The sequence below is a fragment of the Anabrus simplex genome, chromosome 1 (assembly GCF_040414725.1).
Source record: "Anabrus simplex isolate iqAnaSimp1 chromosome 1, ASM4041472v1, whole genome shotgun sequence".
Lineage (NCBI taxonomy): Eukaryota > Metazoa > Arthropoda > Insecta > Orthoptera > Tettigoniidae > Anabrus > Anabrus simplex.
This window is the reverse complement of record NC_090265.1, coordinates 186,616,804-186,638,985: the sequence shown is the minus strand read 5'-3', so window position 1 is coordinate 186,638,985 and position 22,182 is coordinate 186,616,804. Positions and strand designations below refer to the sequence as shown.

Genomic DNA, 22,182 nt, shown 5'->3' with positions numbered 1-22,182 from the left:
GTTGACCTCCCGAGGCTGAGTGGACCCCGTTCCAGCCCTCGTACCACTTTTCAAATTTTGTGGCAGAGCCGGGAATCGAACCCGGGCCTCCGGGGGTGGCAGCTAATCACACTAACCACCACTGAGGCGGACAATAAACTCTCTAACGAATGTATTTGGTTTCTGTTGCATAACACGTCTACATTACACCCACAAAGATTGCAGAGTAACGAATCACACTTTATATAGACTGTATATGATTATGAATGGTCCTTGGCTACTTAAAATATGTGGCAGCGGTGGGATTCGAACCCACGCCCTTTCGGACTGGTGCCTTAAACCAGCGCCTTAGACCGCTCGGCCACGCTACCTACCGTACCTACTGCTGTGTAGTGTGGACAACTGATATTGTCGTTACAATTCTGATAACATACCTTATGCTTTGCTTTATCAATAAAAGTTCCATAAGGAATAACATCTGCGGTGTAGGGGTTAGTGCGATTAGCTGCTACCCCGGAGACCCGGGCTCGTATTCCCGGCCTTACCACGAAATTTGAAAAGTGGTGCGAGGTCTGGAACGGGGTCCACTCAGCCTCGGGAGGTCAACTGAGTACTGTAGACGTGGGTTTGAATCCCACCTCAGCCATCCTCGAAGTGGTTTTCCGTGGTTTCCCACTTCTCCTCCAGGCAAGTGTCGGGATTGAACTTAAGGATACGGCCGCTTCCTTCCTTCCTTCCTTCCTTCCTTCCTTCCTTCTTCCTTCCTTCCTTCCTTATCTATTCCTTTCAATCTTCCCATCCCCCTACAAGGCCCCTGTTCAGCATAGCCGGTGAGGCCGCCTGGGGAGTGTACTGGTCCTCTACCACAGCTGTATCCCGCCGACCCAAAGTCTGACGCTCCAGGACACTGCTCTTGACGCGGTAGAGATGGGATCCCTTGCTGAGTCTGGGGGAAAAAAAACATCCCTGGAGGGTAAACGGATTAAGAAAGAAGGAAGGAAATTCAAACAAACTCAGCATACATTTCACGAGGAAATTTGGTTTATTCAGTACAGTAGCTTAGGACAGTATATTCGGTTTTTCTTTCTTAATCCGTAGAGGAAGAAGAGGAATAGTACCTAGCCTAGGTGGCCGCATCTGCATTGGTGAACACTGGACTTGTGTGGGAATGGGAAGATTGGAAGTGATAGACAAGTAAGAGGGAAGGAAGCGGCTGTGCCTTTAAGTTACGTAACATCCCGGCATTTGCCTTGAGGAGAAGTTGGTAACCATGGAAAACAACTTCGAGGATGGCTGAATTGGGGACCGAATTCCCCTCAACTCAGTTGACTTCCCGAGGCTGAGTGGGCCCCCTTCCAGCCCTCGTACCACTTTTCGAATTTCGTGGTAGAGTCGTAATTGATCTGCCTTGATAAAGTAATAAAGTAATTCACTCATTACGGTCACGTAGAGTCCGCCTCTGCGGTGTAGTGGTTAGTGTGATTATCTGCCACCCTCGGGGGGCCAGGGTTCGGTACCCGGGTCTTCCTTGTCTATCCCGTCTATCTTTCCATCCCCCCACAAGGCCCCTGTTCAGCAATGCAGGTGTGGCTGCCTGGGTAAGGTAATGGTCGCCCTTCCCAGTTATATCCCGCCCCAACCCAAAGTCTCGAGCTCCAGGACGCTGCCCTTGAGGCGGTAGGGTCGGGCTCCCTCGCTGGAACGTAAACGAAAGAAGGGAAGAAAGAAAGAAAGAAAGAAAGAAAGAAAGAAAGAAAGAAAGAAAGAAAGGGATAATATTAACTCACTCAGTGCATTATTGTAGAGAGTTACAGAAAGTGCTTTATAGTGTTTTACGATGGAGTGGAGTAAATCGTCTGCATTTCGATATTATTCTGTTATTACGTTTAGTAGAAAGCGGGCTAAAGTTATCTTTGATCAAACTCCCATCTGTGTGCAGTAAATTCTATCAGGGACTTACGTGTAACATTTGATTCAAAATTAACGTTCGGTTCTCACTTAAATGATTTCAATCAATCAATCAATCAATCAATCAATCAATCAATCAATCAATCTCGGTGGAAAATGATACACAAAAATACATTATTCTCAACAACCACATTTTAAGTTAAAAAGAAACGAAGACTTTTTCCTAAAATACAATTTACATTAACATTTTTTCTATTAAACACACAGCTCATCCTTAACAAATTTATATTATTTGTAAAATTCTGCTCATAATATCTTCTATACTCACACACATAATCAAATATATACAGAATGAAAATCACTTCAAAAAATACTACACAATATTGCTATAAGATTTAAATGTACATTGATTTATTTTAAACTCATTTTGGTACCTAACATGCATAACGACCTGTTGTGTCTCAACCAGAACCTCTTTTGACACTGCTTTTCAGAGTTCCTGAAGGGCCTTCACAGCTATCGTAGCGGTCCCAGGGCCCTCGAAGTCCCCACTGTACTTCACCCCTACAGGCAGTCCGCTACTTCAGCTGTCCAGTCTCCACAGACAAGGGGATGGAATTAATTTATTCACAAACATTATTTATTACAATGAGCTACACAGGTCTAATGCCCTGTAACATTCGTTTTCCCTGTTGCCGTTTATTCTTTTCTTGAATAACTGTACAGATTTTGGAAACGGATCAAACACTTTCCCAGGTAAACTGTTCCCTTCCCAGTGAATGATAATTTACCCCAATAATTTCTGCTAAAATCCCGTCTAATTTTATACTTCTGATCAGCCCTGCCGATATAATTACACTATTTTCCAACTGAAGCCTCTCCCCATGCTTCCTCTCCTGTATAGGCTCTATATAATCCTATAAGTCTAGTTTTACCGCTTCTCTTACTTAAAGCTTCCCACCCAAGTTTCTCTAACATTTCTGATACACTGTTTTTTCTGCTGATATCTCCCGTTACAAATCTTGCTGCTTTCCTCTGCATACCATCTATTTATTTTATTAGGTATTCTTGATAAGGGAAGAGCCTCCGTGGCTCAGACGGCAGCGCGTCGGCCTCTCACCGCTGGATACCGTGGTTCAAATCCCGGTCACTCCATGTGAGATTTGTGCTGGACAGGGATAGGCTTTTCTCCGGTTTTCCCTGTCATCTTTCATTCCAGCAACACTCTCCATTCTCATTTCATAGCATCTATCAGTCATTAATAAATCACTTTGGGAGTGGCGACCCCATCGTACTAATAGCCTATATCTGCTTCATTCATTCCATCCCCGACCCGGTCAATGACTGGAAAACAGGTTGTAGGTTTTCATTTTCATTTTTCTTGATGAGGATCCCAAACACTGTTTGCATATTCCAATAATGAACGAACCATACTTAAGTAATTTTTTTCTTTAATTCTTCGTCGCATCCTTTAAGTAGCCTCATTACATGTAACGATCTGTGTGCTTTCCCAACAATGTCATCAACATGACTCTTCCAGTGCAAATTACTTTAAAATCTCACACCTAAGTATTTGCACTTGCCATCTTTTGGGGCAATTACCTCATCCAAAGCATATTTACAGTAAATTCATTTTAAGCTCCTATTTGTAAATGCTGTGACAATTTATTTGCCCCCATTAATCTTCATATTATTCTCTTCAACCCATTGTTGGATACTGCCAAGGTCCCTTTGTAATTCTGTACAATCCTCTGTGTTACTCGTTTCCCTACAAACAATTATATAATTTGCATGCAGTCTTATTTTTAATGTTAAATTGTTCCCTAAATATACATTATTAAGAATAGTAAAGGACCTATTTTACTACCCTGTGGTTTTCCCTTCCAAACGTTCTCTTCCTGTGATACATGATTTCCTACTTTGACTTCTTGAACCCTTATATTTAGGCCGTGTTTAAGTTAAGAATGCAAATTACAAGTTCCTCTCCTCTGCGTCCTAAATTCATATTATTCCACTTACCACAATGTAGAACGGTAATACTCATTCAACCATTCATCCAAGAGGCTCCCCTTCCCCCTCTCCAACCATTCAAATCACCACTCAAAAACCTCCTTCTACCCCATAAATCTCCTTGTTTCCTCCTAATCTCCTGACCAGAGAGAAAACGTAACTTGTGTTTGGTTTCCCAGTTCTTCTCCACGCAAATGCCGGGGTGGTACCTAACTTAAGGCCACGGCCGCTTCTTTCCCTCTTCGCTTCCAATATTCCCACGCCACACAAGGCCTCTGTTTAGATTAACAGGTGACGCCACCTGAGCCAGGTACTAGTCTTCCTTCCTGGTTCTGTTCCCGATCAAATATCCCTCGCCCCAGAGCAATGGCCCTGAGGCGGTAGAGGTGGCATCCCTCGCTGAGTCCAAGGGAAAACCCAACCCTGGACGGTAAACTGATTAATTAATAATTTATTTATTTTATGTATGTATGTATGTATTTATTTATTTATTTATTTATTTATTTATTTACTCATTTATAACTCATCTAAAATACATTTGCAAATATGCAGCACGATAATATACATTATCCTTGGAATTATTTACACCTGCAAAGCACTTGATGTGCTTATCTACCGGTGAAGTTGTTAAATATTTGTATACATTTTTTGCAATTCTTGCTGTTTATGACATTATTAAGGTTTGTACATTTACATTAGCATTGTAATTTTGTCTTGTGGTGTGAGTTTTTCTCAATCCCTGAAAGTGTCATTCAAAATAGATGAGTCTGTGGTACATTTTTCATTCATGAACAAATATTTAAACTGTAATTTTATTTTCTATGATCCACAGTTTCACACGTATTTTTAGTTGATATTTTGTTTTCAAGTGTATCAATTCTGAGGGAAACTTGTTCAAAAATTTAGGAACTACAACTTGCAGTGTTCTGGATCCATATTCGTTGTAGTACTTGATGACCTAAAAGTAACTTATATGCCTCAGTCTTGTTCCATGTGTATGCTCATTTAGAATTCTATATTGTGGCTTCCAGTAATTTTCGTTAATTATGTTGTACATATAAAGTTGTTTAACCCTTTATAGGGCAAAACCCTGGGGAACAATATATATTACTTATTTGATTAAATACCATGGCATTGGGGTCTACTGTTTAGGTTTTGACCAAAATCTGAGTCAATACATTGTTTGATTATGCGATATGGGGTGGTAAGTATTTTTACCAGAGAGCATGTAGGATTTTTTTCCCCACTGAATGTGCACTGGTAGATATATTTACCACTTTGCTTACATGACTACTTTCCACTGTGTTTTGCAAATAATAAGTGCAAAATACAGATGGAAAGCATGGAACAGATCTCTGCACATGGTTATGAGGGTGTTTAGGGGTTGTAGTAAGGATGTAAAGGAGAGGGCATATAAATCTCTGGTAAGACCCCAACTAGAGTACGGTTCCAGTGTATGGGACCCTCACCAGGATTACCTGATTCAAGAACTGGAAAAAAATCCAAAGAAAGGCAGCTCGATTTGTTCTGGGGGATTTCCGACAAAAGAGTAGCGTTACAAAAATGTTGCAATGTTTGGGTTGGGAAGAATTGAGAGAAAGAAGAAGAGCTGCTCGACTAAGTGGTATGTTCCGAGCTGTCAGCGGAGAAATGGCGTGGAATGACATTAGTAGACGAATAAGTTTGAATGGCGTTTATAAAAGTAGGAAAGATCACAATATGATAAAGTTGGAATTCAAGAGGACAAACTGGGACAAATATTCATTTATAGGAAGGGGAGTTAGGGATTGGAATAACTTACCAAGGGAGATGTTCAATACATTTCCAATATCTTTGAAATCATTTAGGAAAAGGCTAGGAAACAACAGATAGGGAATCTGCCACCTGGGCGACTGCCCTAAATGCAGATCAGTATTGATTGATTGATTGATTGATTGATTGATTGATTGATTGATTGATTGATTGATTGATTGATTGATTGATTGATTGATTGATTGATTGATTGATTGATTGATTGATTGATTGATTGATTGAACAAGAAGTACATATAATTGTAAATGTCCCACTGGCTCTGAAAATTCCACTAGAAACATGGGGTCATGGGGTCTGTGATGAAATTGATGATAGCCTCTTCTGAGAGGCCTCTGTTCGTAAAAGAATTTGCTGGAACAATATCACAGATATAGAACTAAGGCACATAGTTCTCCTTACAAACTATACGATTCAAAACAAGCCATCATCTAAAATTAATTTCTAAGATCTTATAAGAATATCTTACAAAATAGCATAAATATGCATTCAGGCAGGCAAGTGCCTAGGGAAGCGAGGGGAATTTTGGTGTATATCTCCCCCAATATATATCTGATTTGTCAGCTACTACATGAGGTAGTCTATTCTTACATCCATAATTACCCTGAAAATGTATTAATTATTATTATTATTATTATTATTTTCTATATACGCCCCTGAACTCAGAGGAACTGAATACCATACAGATGGACTAAATTTATGTTTTTCCGAAATACACTTGAAGTGTTGTTTGGATATAAATACATTTTTCATAATTAGGGAAGCTAATAGGGCCTACATCTTGTGACTGATAAAACATACGTCCATTACCTTACATTCTTGCTGCATGTTTTCATATTAGTGAATATAAAATGTTGGCCAGAATATTTTAGGAAAGGGTATATGAAAAACATGTAACTAGAAGCTCTGAAGTCTATTTTCCGATATTTATATTACCAATTGCATTGAAAATGAGTACGTTATCAATATGCAAAACGAGCACACTATTTCGCCTTTCTTGGTATTTTATGTGTAGACCAAAGATAATTTTGGTAAAATCCTTCAAAGTTAACCACAAAATATGCAATCTATGTTCACAAAATAATCAAAATATTCAAAAATATATATTGTTGCCTTATATAAATCAGGGAAATCCAGCACATCCCTTAAAACGAGCTGTATTTTTCGGTCAACACAATGCTTACACGATAGAAGTTCAAGTGGCGCTCTCTGGTAAACACATGTACCACTTCCCGAAGTGGAACGATTCAAATAGCCGTGAAGCGCGACTTTTGGAAAAAGTGGTAAAAATTCTTACCAGAGAGCGTTATTAGACTAGAAAGCAGACAGTTACGGCCACTTAGGGTATTACCATCTGAACAGTTTCTATGGAAACCCAAGTGGTAAATATATTTACCAGCGACCTATAAAGGATTAACTCTCAAGAATCTTTCCTTCTGGTAAATCCCTGTTAGCATATCCTCACTTACGCTAAGTATTCCTCTGTTTTCGTACCAAAAGAATGCTTTAGCAATACGATCTTGTAACATTTGTTCGTTCGTAATCTGTTTACCCTCCAGGTTCGGTTTTTCCCTCGGACTCAGTGAAGGATCCCACCTATACCGCCTCAAGGCCAGTGTCTTGGAGCCACTTTTGGGTTTTTATGAACCGATACAATTAGTTTATCATATCCATACATGAAATATTTACAATTTTTAAAACATGAGCTTATATCATTGACAAAAATACAAAATGGGTCCTAGGATACTTCCTTGTGGAAAACCTCTTTTAATAGAAGTTATTTCTCCAAATATATTATCAGTTTTTACACTGTACGTTCGGTCAGTCAGATAACTTTAAAAAACTTTTAGTGGTGCTCCCTTTAACCCAATTTTACTTAAGGCTGCAATAATTTTTTCATGGGAAATTGAATCAAATGCCTTTGAGAAATAAATAAACAGCTAAAACGTGCATACCTTGATTTAGTTTATCACCGATCAAATATGAGAATTCCTCGAAAAGATTACTTGTACCCTTGTGTTTTTAATAAACAAACTGCTGTTCGGTCCGCCTCTGTGGTGTAGTGGTTAGTGTGATTAGCTGCCACCCCCCGCGGCACGGGTTCGATTCCCGGTTCTGCGACGAAATTTGAAAAGTGGTACGAGGGCTGGAACGGGGTCCACTCAGCCTCGGGAGGTCAGCTGAGTAGAGGTGGGTTCGATTCAAACCTCAGCTATCTTGGAAGCGGTTTTCCGTGGTTTCCCACTTCTCCTCCAGGCAAATGCCGGGATGGTACCTAACTTAAGGTCACGACCGCTTCCTTCCCTCTTCCTTGTCTATCCCTTCCAATCTTCCCATCCCCTACCAAGAGCCCTGTTCAGCACAGCAGTGAGGCCGCCTGGGCGAGTTACTGGTCATCCTCCCCAGTTGTATCCCTCGATCCAATGTCTGACGCTCCAGGACACTGCCGTTGAGGCGGTAGAGGTGGGATACCTCGCTGAGTCTGAGGGAAAACTCAACCCTGGAGGGTGAGCAGATTAAGAAAGAAAGAAAAAAATGAGCGTTATATTTCTTTTCAAATCACAAATTTTTCACTGAGTGAAATAACAAGGAGACAGGTACAAATAGCAATCTTGAAACAAGAATTGGAAAACCCAAGATTAGAGAATTTAACAAATTTGGGCTTCAAGCCCCTAATTTCCAACCTTACAATATCGCCAATTAGTGTTTACATAGACAAGGAGAAATCTCCCCAAACAAGAGCACCTTGCTCCAAAGGTTACAAATACGGCCTTCCAAAGGTACGTCTCAGTATTACAGCAATCTCAGAAAAGAGCTTACTTGCTCTCCAACTTGAACGAAGGAGACTGCGCTCCTAATTTCTTACAGCCTACTCAAGGCAACATTACATAAAAAATCTTACAAGTGTCTGGCCTCTCTAGGCCCAACCTACAATTTTACAATTTTGTACACAGGGGTAAGCAGCGGCTAATCCCAAGCTGCTGAGGTGACTAAAATGAAGGTTAATTACGCTTTACAGGAAAGAAAAAGCGTTACGAAAACGTAGTCATCTCGAAATAAGTTGAAGGGGAACTCGAGAGGGTAACGCACTCTCTATCCCCGATTTACAGTTTAAGATTTTTATGAAATTTTACATTAGGCGAAAGAAAGTTTACATTTAAAAAAACAGGAGGTTACATAGTTAGAAATTAGAAGTTTCCCCTCGTGTTAGTCTGCGGAGGTAGCTACAGAGAGATATGACTGTTGGCCATTACCTGGGCTGATGAACGGCCTGGCAAAGAATGAGGCGCCCCGCCTCTTGTCTTAACACACGCACTCTCAGAAATTCGGTGATCCAAAGACAAGGTAGCCTGAAAGGCCGCAACTTATATGCGCGAGGGGATGGTTCGAGAAGGTTCTGAACTAAATCCGGACACACCCTCTAATTTTTATTGGCAAATTCAAAAGGTACAAGGAATATGTGATTGGTTGAAAAATAATTTCAGAAAATTCCTGATTGGCAGATTCAAAAACTGGCGGAATGAGAAAGAAGTGTGCAAACCTTGAAATAACAAAATAAATGAAAGTTAATTTAGTTGAGAAAACATAATAACACAAGACTTCCTTAATTCATTAATTCTTTTACCTTGCACCAGAGTGCATTACCTCAGTTTTTTGTAATGACATCTATGGAGAAAAGTCTAAACTTCTTGACGTAAACCAAAAACAAAACAAATAAGTCCAGTCAGTTTAGGCAACTTCGAAATAACATATTAATAATTCACTGGTGACATCTTCAGGTCATTGTCCCAACTTCATGCCGTAGATGTTTCACGTTTTGTTAGAGAGGTAGCGTTCTTTAAGGCGGTTCTCTCAAATGAGCGGAGTTGAGGTATACCTCCCGGTACAATAATCTATATATATAAAATAAGAGTTTTGTCTGTACATTGCTCAGAATTTGAAAATAATGGTATTTCTGTATCGGTCATGTCCATAGTAACAAGAAAATGCACTTTTTGCTTTTCCGTATTTTCTGTCTGTCTGTCTGTCTGTCTGTCTGTCTGTCTGTCTGTCTGTCTGTCTGTCTGTCTGTCTGTCTGTCTGTATGTATGTACACGCATCACGAGAAAACGGTTGAAGAGAATTTAATGAAAATCGGTATGTGAAGTCGGGGGATGAGCCTCTACAATCTAGGCTATAAATCATTTTACTCACGCTGAGTGAAATGGTAGTTTAGGGGAAGGCCTAAAATTGAATTCTCAACTATTTATGTTATTAGTGGTCTAATTAAAATCGGTATGTGAAGTCGGGGGATGAGCCTCTACAATCTGGGCTATAAATCATTTTACTCACGCTGAGTGAAATGGTAGTTTAGGGGAAGGCCTAAAATTGAATTCTCAACTATTTATGTTATTAGTGGTCGTATTTTAAAGAAAATGGGTATGCAAAGTTGGAGAATAAGTTGATACAATCTAGGCTATCAACAATTGTATTCACGCTGAGAAAAATGGTAGTTTAGGGGAAGGCCTAAAATTTAATTCTCAAATATTGTTATTAGTAGTCCTATCTTGATGAAAATCGGTATGTAAAGTCAGGAAATACGTTGCTATATTCTAGGCTGTAAATTATTTTATTCACGCTGAGTGAAATGGTAGTTTAGTGGAAGGCCTGAAATGTAATTCTCAAATATTTCTTATTAGAGGTGTAATCGATGAATGCTACATAACTAAGGTTATATAGTATTAAATTTCCTATTATTCATGTCTTATACATTGTTACCGTACTGGCTATGATCACAAAGATATTCATGAATTTGGATTTTTGTTACTAAGTCCATATCAGCACCGAGTAACGAGAAAATGGGTAAACAGTATTTAATGAAAATCGGTGTGTAAATTTGGAGAATAAGAAACTACAGTTTACGGTATAAAATATTTTACAAATCACAGAGTTGAAAGAAAACTAAATGTGAAGGCCTACAATATAGAAAGCTCATAACATTGATCAACAATACCATTACATGGACCATTGTTTGTCGTGATGTGCTTTGTGTCTTCTGTTGCCCCACATCTCCGGTAGATAGGATTACTGCTGCGTACAGAGTATTTTTTATTTGATTTACGTCGCACCGACATAGATAGCTTTTATGGCGACAATGGGATAGGAAAGGGCTAGGAGTGCCTTAGGCCTTAATTAAGGTGTGACTGGTGTGAAAGTGGGAAACCACAGAATACCAGCACTGCCGGCAATGGGGTTCGAATCCACTATTTCTCGGATGCAAGCTCACAGCTGCGCACCGCTAACCACACAGTCAACTCGCCCAGTCGTACAGAATGTAACAGCCTGCCTGAATATTGATGGGAGGTAGCTGGGGAGTTAGATAACTTTCTTCTTTAGCATGCCATTCCCATGGTTTATAAATTTTCTGTTACTACTGGTACGTAACACATTGGATCATCATAGCATTCGGGCTATTCAATCCCTACTCTGAGGCACTGATTGTAATGAACAGTGTGCATATTTAACGGAATAATGGCAGATGAGTGTTCATGGCAATCTGCGTCCTGGTCATCCCAGCTCTGGAACTTTGGACTATTAGATTGGCACCGCAATCTAACCGCAGCACTGTTCGTTAAAAGTGATAAAACGTGCGGCTTTCCATTTGATCGAATATTTTATATGATAGCATTGCTTTTATTCGCTATATTCATACTTACGTTTTTGTAATGACCTATGTTGATTTCAGTTAGGAAAACCACAAAGTCAGTCTTTCTGAGAATCCCGTAGCGAAGCACGGGTACATCAGCTAGTAATAATACTAAATCGAATACTGACAATAATGTCTCTCACTTCTACACATAGTGCGATGGTGTGAAATATATACTATCACAACACAAAGTTTGCAGAGTGACGAATTACACTTTATATATAATTATGAATGGACCTTAGCTACTTAAAAGTGTCTGGCAGCGGTGGGATTCGAACCCACGCCCTTTCGGACTGGTGCCTTAAACCAGCGCCTTAGACCGCTCGGCCACGCTACCTACTGTACGTGCTCTTGTGTCCTACTGTCGTTAAAATGAGGGGAGTTGATGTGTACCTCCCGGTACAGACCCCCCCCCCACATAGGTCCTTCCTTGGGGTGACAGAAGAAATTTGAAAGAAGAAGATTTGCACATATAAATTTTTATAGGTGAGAAAACTCTTGCTAACAGTCCGTTTTTAGAAAATTGGTTTCTATAACTAGATTTGAAGTCTTTTGGCCATCGTAGAACATTTCGGTTATGCTGATTGAGTTTGACGGCAATGGCCGGCCGCCGCTGCCGATATCCAGGTATTGGCCCGGACCCCCCGCCAAGTACCCTCGGTTACACCTCTCCCGCTAATGTGAGAGGAGGAGTCGTGGTGATGGTCGCCGCAGATTAGATGTACATGATCAGTCCCCAGATGGGTTGGCGGTAGAGTTACCGCTCCTCAGCCCTTGCCGGAAGGATGGAGCTCAAGCGCCGTCCAGACGAAACTTCACGAGAGTGGAGTGGGCCCATTCCCCACACTGGTATCGCTCGCTAAATGTTGGGGCACGGGCCCCGACGACTGAGGGGTTACTGAAACAATATCTGGGCGACAGAGATGTTTGATGGAGCATGCTAGTACAATTTTATTTGTTGGTGGCTGAGGGGCGGGAGGCGTTGATGGATAGAGTGTGTTAGCAATGCGAGGATTGAGGAGACAGGGCTTGGTAATGACCACCAGGTACTGGCTAACAGGAAATTTCATGGATGGCAAGGTTTTACAAAAATATGATCCTTATTATAATAGGGGCAGGAGGCCACACCATTAACGTTACCCATTTTTTTAGCAGAACCATACTTTTTAAAAGAAAGATAACCTTCGACTCCTGCCAACGTTTAGTGTCGAATTAAAGACAACCCTGAATTTACACAGGTTTCACGTGAGATAGGTGAACTATTGTAAGCTTTCCTAACTCGCTGACTATATTTACAAATATTATAAAACTGCATTTAACTTGAAAAATAAGAAATATCTGCATTTAACATGGAAATTCTGAAAATTAATATTCATTCAATAAAATACACACTCGTCGGACCTTATACTCACACTTACTTGTTACCTGCTTACTTACACATACGTTAGGGTGTGGGGTAATAAGCTTACTTTTGACAACATACCATATAAGTTCTGGGAAAAGGAGATTGGCGTTCGGTTTCCCCATTAATTTTGAGGTTAAGATATTTTACTGTCATTGAAATAAAACTATGAATTCTTTTGATAGAACAAAATATATTCTTTAAATAATATATAAAAAATAGTGAGTCTTGTTGCGATAAAACAGATGGGAATATGAAATTATGACATTGCAACTGAAAGAAACTAGGCATGAATTTGAATTCTTCTTGACCGGACATTTAACAATTTATACGAAATATTTCCCTCACTGATTCACTTGACTGTACCTTCAACACTTTGAGTGTAATTACGACGTATTCCTTTGATCTGGTGTTTACTGTAGATGTGTCACGCCTAACTTGGTGATACATCCTTGTGACTGCTTCTTCTCCATATCATCTGACTTCTTTGTAAGTCAATATGGTATTACCTCTTGGCAGGTCCAAGGTTGCCCTCTCTGACTTCATGGTAAGCCCTTGCGTCCGTGTCTTCAACTAAGTGACGGACCAACCTTTTGGTCTCACTCTCTCAATGACCAATAATTAATGGCTCACTGAGTCTTCACCATCTCTCGTTCACACTCGTTGACTGACCAACTAAGGCCTCTTGATCTAGTAGACTTCTTCACTGTACTGCTTCCGTTTAAGTAATGACTGACGCTACAATATGCACCCACCTTTTATAGACGTTGGTTGACACAGCTACGTAATCTCCAGAAATAACAATGACATACTCCCACCTACGCGACAGATATTACATACAGTGGTGAAATAGCCCGGGGCGGCTGACTCTCTGAGCGCATATTCTAAAAGCTCACGATGACGTAGCCATGACTTGGCGATGACTTGGCAGAATCGCCGACAATATTGCACAATGCACCAACGTCACATCCAATCTCTGATATATACAACAATTCTCACTGTACAGGTATTGAGTGTTATTCTACACATACGTATATATGTATACATTTAAGTACATTCTTGCAAGCAACAGGCATTGCAAAATCGAATTGAATAAGACTGATAATTACAATAATAGTAACAATATCACAGATAAAATAATAATACTGACATAATAATAATAATAATAATAATAATAATAATAATAATAATAATAATAATAATAATAATAATAATAATACAGATAAAATAATAAAATAATAAAAATACAGATATCATCTTGTAACGGGATTTGAACCGTTACACTATAAATATCCTTTCCGTGGCTGGGTTACTGACTAATAATGTAACGGGTGTTAGAAAATCTAGAATGAAGCACGGCTCATGGAATCTGGGGCCAAGCTTGCCCGCAGGAACAAAATGTTTAACCATGACTTGATCTCCGACTTTTACATTTGTGGGCCTCCGTCCACGATCATATCTTTCTCTAAATTTTTTGTGGGACACTTTTAGGTTACTTTTAGCCTTCTTCCATAAATCTCTAATATTCTCGGGGTCTATTGTCTCTGGTAATATGTCATTAAGTGACCAAAAATTAGAGAGCGGCATATTAGGAATAAACTTAAACATGAGAGATGCTGGAGTGAACTTGTGTGACTCATGAACCGCCGAATTTAGAGCAAATGCTAACCGATGCAGGGACGTATCCCACCTGGAATGATCTTCATGATGGAATGCAATTAAGGCAGAACGGAGATTACGATTGACCCGCTCAGCCAGAGACGGTTGAAGGTAATAAAACTGAAGTGGTTACGCGTGAGATAGACAGGTCAAAACAAAATTTACGGAATAAGTTAGATGTGAATGCCTTAGCGTTATCAAAAACTATGTATTGACATGGGCCAAAAGAAGCAAAGATAGTATGCAAACAAAAGATGGTAGACTGAGCGGTTGCCAGCTTAGTCGTTAATAACAAAGAAAATCTAGTGAAGCCGTCTACACACACCAGAATAAATTTATTTCCGTTCCCCTTGGATTGTGGGAAAGGTCCGACGTAATCTATATATAGGCGTTCCATGGGGCGCGACGCTTGATGCGATGACAAGATCCGTAGCTTTGTGGACAATGTGGGCTTACAAAGCAAGCAAGGTTTACAAGCTTTTACCATTTCTCTCATTTCACCACACGTTTCCAAATAAACATCTCTCGGACCTTTTCCCGAGTTTTGAAGATGCCTAAATGCCCCCTAATGGGGTCTTATGATAGTACTTGAAGATCATAGGCACAAGCACAGCTGGAAACACTAATTTCATGTTTTTACCGTGCCTGGAAGGGCAACATAAAACCCCGTTTCTCAGCACATACGGGATAACATGCTCCCCAGAAGGAAGGGTTTCCATTATAGGAGCCAGTACAGGATCTTCACGTTGGTATTTTTCAATATCCGGAAATGACATAGGGGCATCCGTTAGAATAGCATTAATACCCGAAGGTATGGGCGTGGGAAGAGAAGAGCTATCATCCTGTTCGGTCGTCTCCGCTTCATGAGAAAACATGCGGCTTAGACCATCCGCAACTAAATATCCTCTAATATGCCTCGCATCAAATTGGAAAGCAGAAATCCTGACGGCCCAGTGGGCTATACGACCAGTACGCCGAGGCCTAGCTAATAACCAACTTAAGGCTTGGTTTTCCGTTTCTAGGTCGAATTTGACATGTTCCAGATAGAGGCGGAACTTCTATAGTGCAAACAAATCTGCCAAACCCTCATGTTCATAGATGGAATCTTTGGCCTCCTGAGCCGATAAGGTCCTAGAAGCATAGGCGATGGGTCGCCCTCCGAGTTCCGTTTCCTGAAGAAGGACAGCAGCAAACGCCGTTGACGAGGCGTCTTTTTGGACAATGAATTTCTTCGAAAAATCTGGCATTGCAAATACAGGGGCATTACAAAAAGCTAATTTCAAATCTTCAAAAGCGGCTTGCTGAGAAGGCCCCTATTCAAACTTGACACCATTCCTACGTAGTAAGTTCAAGGGCGCCGCTCTATTCGCGAAGTTAGGAATAAATTTCCTGAAGAAAATCACCATACCTATAAACCTGGCAATGCCTTTGATGTACTTATAGGTTTGAAATTACGGATGGCCTGTGTTCTGAAGTGATCGATGGAAACACCATCGGGTGACACAATATGCCCTAAGAACGGCATAGAAGGTTTAGCAAAAGCTACTTTAGATAACTTCACAGTCAACCCAACCTTATGAAGGCGATTGAGTACTTCCTTTAGATGATCTAGGTGTTCTTCAAAGGTCTCAGTAAATACAACATCATCAAGGTAGTGATAGAAGTATTCAAATTTGGTGTCCGGGAAGACCATATCTAGGAATCTAGTAAGAACAGCTGCCCGTTGGGAGCACGAAAGGCACGCGTTTGTACTCATACAAGTTCCAGTCCGTTGCAAACGCTGTTAGATGTTTTGATTCTTCCACTAGAGGTATCTGGTTGTACGCCTGATTAAGATCAACGATGGTAAAGAACTTGGCTTTCCGAAACCACGAAAAATATGAGTGAAGATCAGGAAGGGGCACAGATTGTAACACCACCTTACGGTTTAAAGCCCTATAATCAATTACACGCCTGAAGCCACCTTGGGGTTTCGGCACAAGAAAAATGGGCGAAGAATACGCAGACTTAGAAGGTCGAATTATACCATCCTTTAGCAGCTGATTGATGATTTCCTTAAGAGCCTTCATTTTAGGTGGATACAGTCTATAAGGCGGAAACCTAACTGGAGTCGAATCCGTAATTTCAATCTTGTATTCGATAAGGTCAGTAACATCAAGAGTATCAGGAAATACATCAAGAAAGGACTGACACAATTTACGAATAATTTCAGCCTGCTCCTCAGGTAGATGTCCAAGATCTAACAATATCTCATCCTGGGTAGGCGAAGCATGATGCAGAATTACATTTTAAAAGGAATCTTACAATTATTAGCAAATTTGAAGGTGTACGACTTGCTCTGAATGTCGAGAATAAGACCAGTAGAAGACATGAAATAGGCCTCCAATATTACAGGGCAAGACGACTGTTTAGAAACGAACAATTTTATTCTCCAGGTAAATTTTGAAATACGAATTTTAGCAAAAATGAGACCTAAAATTTCTAATGGAGAAGATTTAGCTGAAACACATTTAACAGAAGACGAACAATAGTCAAGAAACTTACAAACAGTTTTTAATTTAGAATACCATTCAGCTGAAATAATGGAAACCACACTCCCTGAGCTTAATAGAGCAGTGACAGGTTCAATGTTCACTTCAATTTTAAGGAATGGCACACAAGCGGGGTTCTCTGCCGCAATTCTGAGGCATTCTTTGGGGCCTTCAAACAATAAGTGAGAAGAAACTTTACTTTTACCAGAGCTTTTGCTGGGTTCAACAGGGGCTGAGCCTCGGGAAGTTGAACATGCCGACTCAGCCGATGACACTAGTTACTTCCTATTATCGAAGTTCGCGGAGGTTGCACCAGAAGTTGAGCAGGAGGTGGTGCTATTGACATTAGTGCAATTCTTGGCCAGGTGAGTAAACGAGCCACATTTAAAAGAATTTTGAGATGATCCTGCTCCATTCTTTGTCCCACTCGATTTGATCAGTGGGCATTTATTGCGCAGATGTTCCGTTGAACCACAAGCATAACATTTGCGGGTGGTGAAAGTTCGGCGAGGTGGAGGCCGAGAACTATTAGAAACCGGAGGGGGCTCCTTAGCGACTCTTAACTTGTCGACATACCTTACTCCTTCGGCTTATACCACCATAGCCTCTAACTCTGAAAAGGTTTGAGGACGAGACGCGAAACATAGGTAAGACCTATAGGGCGGAGAGATGCCTTCGACAATAGTTTGCACTATTTTGTCTTCATAAAAATGGAGTGCGAACACCCTGGTGTAAAATTTAATGTCTTGGATGAAGTCTGCAAGATTCTCATCCAATCACCGCACTCTGAAATAAATATTTTGTATCAAAGATGACATTGCTCTAGCCGGAATGAAATTTGCCAGGAGGTGTCTGCTATAGCTTTAAATCTTTTGTCCGATAGGACTCCTACGAAATATGGGTACATAATTTGAAGTATTTGAGAATGAGAGAGGGAGAACACTAAGCGTGATCTTGAAATTCAACTAAGAAACTTAAAAAGGAAATGACTTCATTCGTGGAGTTTACTGGCAATTTTGAAATGCCCTTCAGCAACATAGCCAATGGATGAGGCAGACTACTGAACCGGGTGGCATAATTGGTGACGGCATAGAAGGTTGAGAGGGCTCTAACACAGCATCATTCAAAAATAAAGGTGGAATTTGTCCAGGATGATCAGACTCAGTTTCCAATGAGCAGAAGTTTGTTGGGTTGCGACAGATTGCCTGCATTCTACAGCTTTACAAGAATACTCCTTGGTAGCCAAATTTATGAAGGGGACTTAGTCGGTTTTGGGAGCAGCTGCCCCAGTCAACAATTGACTAACTCTATTAGACATATCTAAGAGATGTTCAACCAGATTACTAGACTCCTTAGCATGATCCTCTTTTAATTTGAGAGACAAAAGGTCCCTAGACCTGTTATAGAAATGAAACAGTCTAGCCTGTACTCTCTTAAGTTGATTAGCAGATGGATCGCTTACTTAAAAAAACTAACTACGGGCGCTATCTCGGTGGTATTGTCTGTGATAGTGGATAGAGCCTCATAAATTTTTTCCCTAAAGACTGGAATACAAATAGGCAGTTCTAAGGTTTCTTTAAGTTTGGCAATATCTGCCACAACCGTGCCTCCAGATTGTATCTTTCTAATGAGTAACTCATAAATTAATTCCTCCTTGCGCAAGTACCCAGGAGCGAGGACATCGCGAGGAACTGACATGTTGACAGAAAGTTAATAATTTGGAAAAATTCCCAACAAATGAGGAAATTCTTAGAGTTTCGAACTGATCCAACGTTCAGCCATCGAAAGGGCTTAATCTAAACCCATTCAACCATGCTCTGCTACCAGTTATTACGGAATTTGCGTGGTTCAGGGAGAGGAGAAAGAAGGTGTGGACCTGAATGGGTCTATCTACGATATCAAAAATTAATTTAAAACTTTAAAAATAAAGGTTATATTTATTTTCAAATCACAAACTTAACAAATTTTTTCACTGAGTAAAATAACAAGGAGACAGGTACAAATAGCAATCTTAAAACAAGAATTGGAAAACCCAAGATTAGAGAATTTTAACAAATTTGGGCTCAAGCCCCTAATTTCCAACTTTAGAAAATCGCCAATTTACATAGACAAGGAGAAATTTCCCAAAACAAGAGCACCTTGCTCCAAAAGTTACAAATACGGCCTACCAAAGGTACCCCTCAATATTACAGCAATGTCAGAAAAGAACTTACATGCTCTCCAACTTGAACGAAGGAGACTGCGCTCCTAATTCCTTAAGCCTACTCAAGGCATCATTACATAAAAGATCTTACAAATGTCTGGCCTCTCTAGGCCCAATCTACAATTTTACAATTTTGTACACAGGGGTAAGCAGAGGTTAATGCCAAGCTACTGAGGTGACTAGAATGAAGGTTAATTACGTTTTACAGAAAAGAAAAAACGTTACAAAAACGTAGTCATCTCGAACTAAGTTGAAGGGGAACTCGAGAGGGTAACACACTCTCTATCCCCGATTTACAGTTTAAGATTTTTATGAAATTTTACAATAGCCGAAAGAAAGTTTACATTTAAAAACAGGAGGTTACATAGTTGGAAATTAGAACCTTCCCCCCGTGTAAGTCTGCGGAGGTAGCTACAGAGAGATATGACTGTTGGCCATTACCTGGGCTAATGAACTGCCTGGCGAAGAATGAGGCGTCTCGTCTCCTGTCTTAACACACCCACTCTCAGAAATTCGGTGATCCAAAGACAAGGTAGCCTGAAAGGCCGCAGCTTATGTACGCGAGGGAACGGTGCGGGAGGTTTCTGGTCTAAAGCCGGGCACACCCTCTCATTTTTATTGGCAAATTCAGAAGGTAAAAGGAATATGTGAATGGTTGAAAAATAATTAGAGAAAATTCCTGATTGGCCAGGTAAAAAAACTGGCGGAATGAGAAAGAAGTGTTGCAAACCTTGAAATAACTGTTTTTTTTTTTTTTTGCTATTTGCTTTGCGTCGCACCAACACAGATATGTCTTATGGCGACGATGGGATAGGAAAGGCCTAGGGATTATAAGGAAACGGCCGTTACCCTTAATTAAGGTACAGCCCCGGCATTTGCCTGGTGTGAAAATGAGAAACCAGGGAAAACCATCTTCAGGGCTGCCGACAATGGGGCTCGAACCCACTATCTCCCGATTACTGGATACTGGCCGCACTTAAGCGACTGCAGTTATCGAGCGCGGTGAAATGACAAAATAAATGAAAATTTAGTTGACAAAACATAATAACACAAAACTTCATTAATATTAATTATTTTACCTTGCACCAGAGTGCATTACCTCAGTTTTTGTAATGACATCTATGGAGAAAAGTCTAAACTTCTTGACGTAAACCAAAACAAAACAAATAAGTCCAGTCAGTTTAGGCAACTTCAAAATAACACAACACTCAATAATTCACTGGTGACATCTTCAGGTCAATGTCCCAACTTCATGCCGTAGGTGTTTCATTTTTGTTTGAGAGGTAGCGTTCCTGAAGGCGCTTTTCTAAATGAGTGGAGTTGAGGTATACCTCCTGGTACAATAATAATAATAATAATAATAATAATAATAATAATAATAATAATAATAATAATAATAATAATAATAATAATAATAATAATAATAAAAATAATAATAATAATAATAATAATAATAATAATAATAATAATAATAATAATAATAGTCCGCCTCTGTGGTGTAGTGGTTAGCGTGATTAGCTGCCACCCCCGGAGGTCCGGGTTCGATTCCCGGCTCTGCCACGAAATTTGAAAAGTGGTACGAGGGCTGGAACGGGGTCCACTCAGCCTCGGGAGGTCAACTGAGTAGAGGTGGGTTCGATTCCCACCTCAGCCATCCTGGAAGTGGTTTTCCGTGGTTTCCCACTTCTCCTCCAGGCGAATGCCGGGATGGTACCTAACTTAAGGCCACGGCCGCTTCCTTCCCTCTTCCTTGCCTATCCCTTCCAATCTTCCCATCCCTCCACTAGGCCCCTGTTCAGCATAGCAGGTGAGGCCGCCTGGGCGCAGTACTGGTCATACTCCCCAGTTGTATCCCCCGACCAAGAGTCTGAAGCTCCAGGACACTGCCCTTGAGGCGGTAGAGGTGGGATCCCTCGCTCAGTCCGAGGGAAAAACCGAACCTGGAGGGTAAACAGATGATGATGATGATGATAATAATAATAATAATAATAATAATAAATCGAATACTGATAATAATAATATAGTGCGAGGGTGTGACATATTTACTATCACACCGCAAAGTTTGCAGAGTGATGAATCACACTTTTTATATAATTATGAATGGACCTTAGGTACTTAAAAGTGTCTGGCAGCGGTGGGATTCGAACCCGCGCTCTTTCGGACTGGTGCCTTAAACCAGCGCCTTAGACCGCTCGGCCACGCTACCTATAGTACGTGGTTAGCGTGATTAGCTGCCACCCCGGAAGCCCGAGTTTAATTTCCGCGTCTGCCACGAAATTCGGAAAGTGGTACGAGGCTGGGAGGGTTCGATACTCTCCTCAGCCAACCACAGAGTTGTTTTCCGTGGTTTCTGACTTCTCTTTCAGGCAACTGCCGGGATGGATCCTTACTTAAGAACACGGCCGCTTCTTTCCTTCTTCCTTATCTATCACCACCCATCTTCCATTCCGTCCAAAGGGCCCGTGTTCCGTATACCAAGTGAGGCTGCCAGAGCGAGGAACTGTTCCTCCTCCCCAGCTGTATCCCGCCGACCCAAAGGCTGACGCTCCAGGGTAATGTCCCCGGGGTGGAAGAAGTGGGATCACTCGCTGAGTGCGGGGGGAAACCAACCCTGGTGGGTAGAAAGGTCCGCCTCTCTGGTGTAGAGGTTAGTATGATTAGCTGCCAGCCCCGGAGGCCTGGGTTCGATTCCCGGCTCTGCCACGAAATTGGAAAAGTGGAAGTGGTTTTGCGTGTTTTCCCACTTCTCCTCCAGGCAAATGCCGGGATGGTACCTAACTTAAGGCCACGGCCTCTTCCTTCCTTCTTCCTTGTCTATCCCGTCTAATCTTCCCATCCCCTCGCAAGGCCCCTGTTCAGCATAGCAGGTGAGGCCACCTGGGCGAGGTACCGGTCATCGTACCCAGTTGTATCCCCGACTCAGGGTCTTAGCTCCAGGACGCTGCCCTTGATTGGTTGAGGTGGGAATCCTCGCTGAGTCCGAGGGAAAAACCGA

At 41.0% G+C, this 22,182-nt stretch overlaps 3 non-coding genes across 3 annotated transcripts; all 3 read right to left on the bottom strand.

Moving 5' to 3' along the window:
- Positions 1-270: 270 nt before the first annotated feature.
- On the bottom strand, positions 271-350 carry TRNAL-AAG (transfer RNA leucine (anticodon AAG)). Its single transcript has one exon. It is a non-coding gene; the product is annotated as a tRNA-Leu (tRNA).
- An 11,299-nt stretch (positions 351-11,649) lies between these two features.
- On the bottom strand, positions 11,650-11,729 carry TRNAL-AAG (transfer RNA leucine (anticodon AAG)). Its single transcript has one exon. It is a non-coding gene; the product is annotated as a tRNA-Leu (tRNA).
- A 9,584-nt stretch (positions 11,730-21,313) lies between these two features.
- Positions 21,314-21,393, bottom strand: TRNAL-AAG (transfer RNA leucine (anticodon AAG)). Its single transcript has one exon. It is a non-coding gene; the product is annotated as a tRNA-Leu (tRNA).
- Positions 21,394-22,182: the final 789 nt, after the last annotated feature.